This window comes from Propithecus coquereli, unplaced genomic scaffold (genome assembly GCF_000956105.1).
Source record: "Propithecus coquereli isolate 6110/MARCELLA unplaced genomic scaffold, Pcoq_1.0 Scaffold7, whole genome shotgun sequence".
Classification (NCBI taxonomy): domain Eukaryota; kingdom Metazoa; phylum Chordata; class Mammalia; order Primates; family Indriidae; genus Propithecus; species Propithecus coquereli.
The window spans coordinates 5,470,812-5,478,104 of NW_012153062.1; positions in this window are offsets into that span (position 1 = coordinate 5,470,812).

Sequence of the window (7,293 nt, forward strand, 5' to 3'; positions counted from 1 at the left end):
TGGGTACATAAATATTTGTAAGATTATTCTCTGTATTTTTTATATGCTTGAAATGGTTTATTTAAAAATATTCTAAGAGCTAATATCTTACACCACCAACAGCCTCCCGTGCCAATACCACCAGCAATCAGAGGTCGCCTTTGTTCCTGTGAATTTTCGCAACAGTGTGTGTGCAACTCTTGAATGACAACTAACTCCATTTCTCTCCCCTCCTACTGGGCTGTGGATTGCAAGACCCCTGATATTGAATCTTGTTCATCTTTGCATCTTTGCATTCCTCACATGATCTTTCACGGTGTCTTACTACAAAATGGATTTTCAATAAATATTGAATTGGGTGAAATGAAAATGTTAATTTGGGAAAAAGCAGGCGGAATGGGCATTTATGGGGCCCAATGAAAATGAAATATAAGCACCTTGTTTAAAAATCATTTAGAATTTGGAGATGGCAGTAGCAGAGCATTTTATCAAACGTGGAGCCTCTGAGGATAGAATCCTGTGCAACTGCACAGGCCACGCACCGCAAAGCCGGCCCTGATGGCAGGCTTTGAACTTACAACTCACAAAGCATCTGAATGGTTTAAAATGACAGGATGCAGGGAGGCTGGTAGCTATGTACCAGACTCACTCTCCTCTTCTTCCCCGTAGCTGGGTAATGGTTTCGTGCACAAGTGCCCAGGTAAGGGCTACATTTCTCAAGCTTGTAGTAAGGTGTGGCCTCGTCCCTAAGTCCTCTCCAGCAGACCAGAGTGGAAAGGATGTATGCGAAGTCTGAGCAGGAGTGCCCCTCCATGCGCTCATCCCCCACTCTGCGGTCTGGAACACGGATTTCTGGTAATTCAGCTTCAGCCATGGAAACCACCTCAAGGACACGGGATGCCAGAGCCACCGGATGCAAGGACTCTGGGTGGCTGTGTGTGTGGAGTGGAGCTGCCCAGCAATGCAGCACCTACCCCCACACTGTGAGGTGGCCCATATTAGCAAGGGTCTCTGGTTATAGGAGCTTAGCTTGGTTGACTTAAATGATGTGATAGAAATATCATTTTTGATTTACTCAACAGTCAAATATATGACTTCCAGACCAAGCCAACGCTGGAACCGGCCTGAAGGTCCCGGTGCAGGGGTGGCAATGGCCGTGGGCCAGCTCCAAAGAAGGAGCTTGGCTTAGAGGGGAAGTGAACTGAGCTCAGGTGGGATACACTGCCAGGTCGCTCCAAAGAAACTCATGCAACTGCTCAGATGTTAAAGTATCCAACAGAGCAAGCCTGGCACCCCCTGGATTGAAAACACCTCACAGTATAGTACAGTACAGGTGTCCCCAGGAGTACCTGGAACCCTTCCTACAAGCTAGTACAGGCTCCTCGCTGACTGCTCAGAACTCTTTCTCTAGGAGGCACAATAAGCAAGATCACCAGACCTGAAAATCAGCCGGGCTGTGTCAAATGGACCCAGGGAAGAGACTATTTACAAAGCAGGATTGAGACAACATAGAGTCATCTAGTTCCCACCAAGGCTACAAACAGTTCCCAAGGCATTTTAGGCCCCAAATCCAACCAGTTACTCACTGGATAACATCCAGGGATCAAGGATCAGATGTTACATAACAAGCACATGTCCCACCATGGGCGTGCGCACACACACACACACACACACACACACACACACACACTTTCTTCGGCAACAGGCCTCGGTTTTCATAACCACATTCTACTTGGCTTTGCTTGTAGAATGTAGTTAAACATTTTTTTAAACAACTACAAATTAATGAATATCCGTGCCTGCTGTTCCTATTTCCAAGAAAAATGGGCCAGCTACCTGAAGGAGCTCAGGAAGAGGGAAACCAGGATATCTGACCCTGGAGCTTGCAAAACCAGAGAGGGACAAAAAGGAATTTGGAATTTTCCAAAGAGGCAGCTGTGAGGCTTAGAAGATATTTTCAATATCTAGCATTTTCAACAATACTTTAAAAAACATTTTTTTTTAAAGACTAGTCAAGTGCAGTAGTGAGGAGGGGGGGAAGTAGTAGAAGAAGGAGGTCAATCTATAACTGACTGTGAACAATCAGATGAGATAACTCACTACCTTCGGACCAGCCATTGTCAACAATATTTAACACACAAAACACCCTGGGCTACTCATTACAGCCATTAAAAAAAATAATAATAAAGGAAGGTTTCAGGAATTTGCCTGAGGCCAGAGGGAAATTCAGTGCCAGAGCCAGGATCAGGCTCAGATCTTAAGGGCCCAGTCCTGTCTTCAGCCCACAGTCACACCTCTCTCCCTACAAATTAAAAAGAACAGCAAAGAAGCAGATAGGTATCGAGCAAAGGCCGACACTGCGTGTACTGTGCGTACTTGTCAGACTGTCTTCTCAAAAACACCACACAGTATTTCCACAATTACAGCAAAGATCTGGAAGGAGAGAATGGGGTAGTGGCCTTTTTATAAACCACAAAAGCCTTGGTAGCAAGGTCAGAGAGAGGAGGCTGGTAAGATTTTATCGGGGTGTTCCTGCCCACCACACCCAGATGCCCACCCTCCGGCAGGTGTCTGTTGCCAAGAATGCCCACCAGCACCCATAACTCCCCTCTAGCTGACCACTCAAAGCAAGGCCTTCATTATACACCTCATCACACAGGTCTGCCAGGCTGTTGCCAGGGCTGGTGGGAGCAACGCCAGCCCTGCCTTTTCCAAACTCTTCACCGTTCTTGGCCCAGTGTTCCTCTGGCTCCTAACCCTTGATGATGGTATTTATGGCCCCTCCTCCAACTGCTGCCTTTAGGACTTGGTGTGGTTGTTACTCGATCTCCGGAGCACTGACCCTTGGCACGCTTACCAATGCTCACTCAGACCTCTGGCTCCTTTTTCCTTGGAGGTCCTTGGGTCAGATACATATCTTGGTTTCAGCCCCCGGGTTCTCCCACTTCCAGCTGTAGCCTACCCACCCATCACCTCCACCAGTCCAGCCCTAGCCCCATGAGTGTGGTCTTGCCCAATTAGAACAGGGCCACACTGCGATTATATTTCTATTTGTAATCTGTTTCATATGTTATGCCTAACTTAATCTCTAGTAAAATATACATGGTTAATCTCATAACCTGGGTTTATTTCTTCTTTTTTAATTTCTTACTATCCTTTAGAGACCAGAGTTTAAAACCACCAATATTCAGGTGTCATTAAGACATACGAAACCCAAGCAGACACAAAGCTCTGGTGTCTGTAACTTCAGATCTTTATTCATTCCCAACTGTTTCTGAGCCCCTACCAAGGGCCAAGAAGCATAGTCTTCACTGGGAACCCAAGAACGAGACATGGTTCCCATTCCGTGGAGCTCAGAGTCCAGTGGGGAGAAAGACAAATACGCAAATGGTGTGACTCAATGTGAGTATCATCACTAAGAGGGAAGTGGAGGAGGCGTGCCTAATCCAAAGGACGGGATGACAGCTAGCTGTTAAGAAGAATAAAAAGGCCGGGCGCGGTGGCTCACGCCTGTAATCCTAGCTATCTGGGAGGCTGAGGCGGGCGGATTGTTTGAGCTCAGGAGTTCGAAACCAGCTTGAGCAAGAGCGAGACCCCGTCTCTACTAAAATTACAAAGAAATTAATTGGACAACTAAAAATATATAGAAAAAATTAGCCGGGCATGGTGGCGCATGCCTGTAGTCCCAGCTACTCGGGAGGCTGAGGCAGGAGGATCGCTTGAGCCCAGGAGTTTGAGGTTGCTGTAGCGGGGATGACGCCACGGCACTCTAGCCCAGGCAACAGAGTGAGACTCTGTCTCAAAAATCTGTCAAAAAAAAAAAAAAAAAAAGAAGAATAAAAGAACAGCAAAGGGGAAGGAGGAAAGGCTGCAGTAGAGGCGGTGGTGCTCTAAGCAATGGGAGCAGTGTGGGCGTGAGAGAGAGACCCCAGAAAGTCCTGCGAAGTGCCTCAGTTTGGCTAGAAGTGGGAAGATGCGGGTTTGGTAGGTGCTTCCAGGGAAGACGACAAGACAGAGACAGGTCAAGCCATATCCCGTGACGCCTTGCACTCCATGCTAAGCAGTTTGGACTTAATCCTGTGGTATACTTTGATTCCTAAACTTCAGTAAAATGTAAGAATCACTAGGGCAGTTTGTTTTAAGTGTAGGCCCTGAACCCTGCACACAAAAATTCATATTCAATGGTCAGGGAGTAGACCCAGGAATCTGCATTTTAATAATCCCTCCCTTCTGGGGTGAGTTTGATGCAGAGGATGGTTGGATGACACTTTTCAAAACACAGCTGTGGGAGACATGGAGCCATAGCGGGGTGGCATGATCAGATCTGTTTCAGAAAAATCACTCTGGCAGAAAGTACCCAGTACATGCTCACTCAGCAAAGCCCCCTAATCCTTTGATAATCCTCCCGTAACCTTCTGTTGCCCAGGGGCTGCAAAGTTCAGAGTTTTGAAAGTGACAGTTTCCTGAGAAGAAAGGACATTCCTGAGTGGTACTGGACTGTTTTTGCTTTGGATTTTTCATAGCCCAAGACCCAGAGCAACAGGGGATGCAGGTTGTGAAAGAGTGAAAGCCTTGGGCCCCCAGGTCCACTGAGGGCTTCTGGATTTTGGAGGACACAGGCTCTGCCAGGGGCAGGAGCAGGGAGCAGACCCATGTCTGGTCTAGTCAGGGCTACAGGAGCTCCTGACAGGACAGAACCTGTGCTCATTTGGTTAACAAAGGCTCAGGGGGATTTGGATGCAGGCCACGTCAGCTATTCACCCCTGAAATGCCAATGATATTATCTCAGAGAGCTGAACTGCCCTGATTAACGTAGCCTACGTTCCTACAGCCAGTAACGATAAATACATCAGTAAATATTCTGTGGTGGCTACAATAATAATATTCCAACCAAGAGCCTGCCCACTCATTCCTTGGACCTGCCTAATCAATTAAGCCGGATTTTTGCAGAAATTGCCTTTTTATAATCTGGCGATTCTGAGCATGGTCAGAAACCCAGGCCGACTGGCACTGGCTGATACTACAGAGGCCTTGATGCTGTTCATCCTACCTTGTTGCTCACCACCTCTGCCCACCCCAAGTTCCAGGTTCTGCAGGGCCCACCACCTGTCCCATGGTCCCATGCCTTTTCCACAGCAAAAGTCTCGTCTTTCTCAAAGTCGGACAATGTTACAGACGAAATATTATGTTCCATAGTCCGCAAACTCAGAGGGCAAGAAACAAATCTTGGGCTTCTTTTTTCTGGCTCTCCGCACCAAGCAGCTGCCCAAATGAGCAGGTCTAAAACGAGCACGAGGGCTCTGTCTGGGTGGGCTGGGACTTACTTTCTGCCCCCAGCCAACAGGTCAACTCAGCTCCATAGCCACCCAGCAACCAGCCACTGAACTGGACCATTTGATGACAAGAACACTTCCCAGATTGTTTTTCTGGCCTACACTTAACAGGATTGCCCCTTTGCGAGCCGAATCCTCACTGGTACTTGCTGGGCTTGCGCCTCAGTGACTGACTGGTGGGATACCAGTAAGGATCTGGAGAAGAAAATGGAAAAATAGTCATATTCAGGTACTTTAAATAGCCGTAAGGAGATGACTCAATTTAAATCAGATACAGGGGCCTATAGCAAACATTTTGGCTTTTCTATGTCAAATTGTCTGTCAGTTTCTATGCCATAAATATTTAAACATCACATTTGTGTGTGCAGTCAATCCTAAAATATTTAAGAAACATCAACCTGATGTCATTAACTGAAGGATAAGATGCAGAGAGATAGGAACACTCATACACTGCTGGTGGGACTGCAAACTAGTACAACCTCTGTGGAAAGTAATATGAAGATACCCCAAAGAGCTATAAGTAGAACTACCATTTGATCCAGCAATCCCATTACTGGGCATCTACCCAAAGGGAAAAAAGACACTCTATAAAAAAGACATCTGCACTAGAATGTTTATAGCAGGACAATTCACAATTGCAAAGATGTGGAAACAACCCAAGTGCCCATCAGTACATGAATGGATTAATAAAATGTGGTATATATATATACCATGGAGTTCTACTCAGCCACAAAAAAATCACGGTGATCTAGCACCTCTTATATTCTCCTGGATAGAGCTGGAGCCCATTGTACTAAGTGAAGTATCAAAAGAATGGAAAAACAAGCACCACATGTACTCACCATCGAATTGGTAGTAACTGATCAACATTTATGTGCACATATAGTAATAACATTCTTTGGGTGTCAGGCAGGTCGGAGGTGGAAGAGGGGATGGGTATATTCACACCTAATGGGTGTAGTGTGCACCATCTGGGGGATGGACATGCTTGAAGTTCTGATTTGGGTGGGGCAAAGGTAATATATGTAACCTAAACATTTGTACCCCCACAATATGCTGAAATAAAAAATAAAAATTAAAAAATTTTCAACAGAGGTGTCAAAAGTATTTACAATTAACAAGGAGCTTCTAGAGAGTTGATCATTTGGCATCAACTTTCAATGCCATGATCAAAGCTTAAAGAGATGGCTATTGAGAGTACTATTCTACTCTACTAAAGCAATAAAATAAGGACAACTCATTAACATGAGGAGTTGAGTTAGTGAAACCCAGCAAACTACTCCTATGTCTTGGTGCAGAGGCCAAGAGGCTGATAGGTCAGGACAATTCAATGATGAGTGTCTTTCTCCTGCCCATAACACCTAGCGACAGGGCTTTGAACTGGTCCAACTGGTGAACGCTGTCACCATCCACTCAGCTCTAGGATAAAGATACCTGAAGTACCAAGAGAACTTTAAGATCTAGGAATTGGCTTTAATTAAAATAAAGCTTCAAGTATTCTTCAAAATGATGTTTGTGCATTTTAGAGCTATTTTGTTAAAAGTAAGGACATATAAATTAGGCATGTTCATATATATGAAACCTATCTCATGCCAATTAATTCTAGAGATTATCTCAACTTTAATTATGATAGTTAAACTAGGGCTTAGAGAGATTCAAGTTCATATATCTGGTAAGTGCTGGGGTTGGGATTCACCCAGATCTGTCTGCGTCAACGCTCATATTCTTCCCACCATGCTTTCTTTCCACCACACCATATCTGTGATACCTGGTTTTGCTGCCTTGTCCAAAAGACATGGCTGTTTCTCAGTCTTGTAGTCAAGAATTTCCATCTGGTATAAATAAAAACTACAACAGAAAACTCTAGTTGTTGGATATATGTTGTCCACTGGCTTAGGATGGCTGCTAGCATATTTATACCAATGCCATCAAGGCCAACACCAAAGGTCAGGGGACCCCACTGGCATGCCTCCACCCTTCC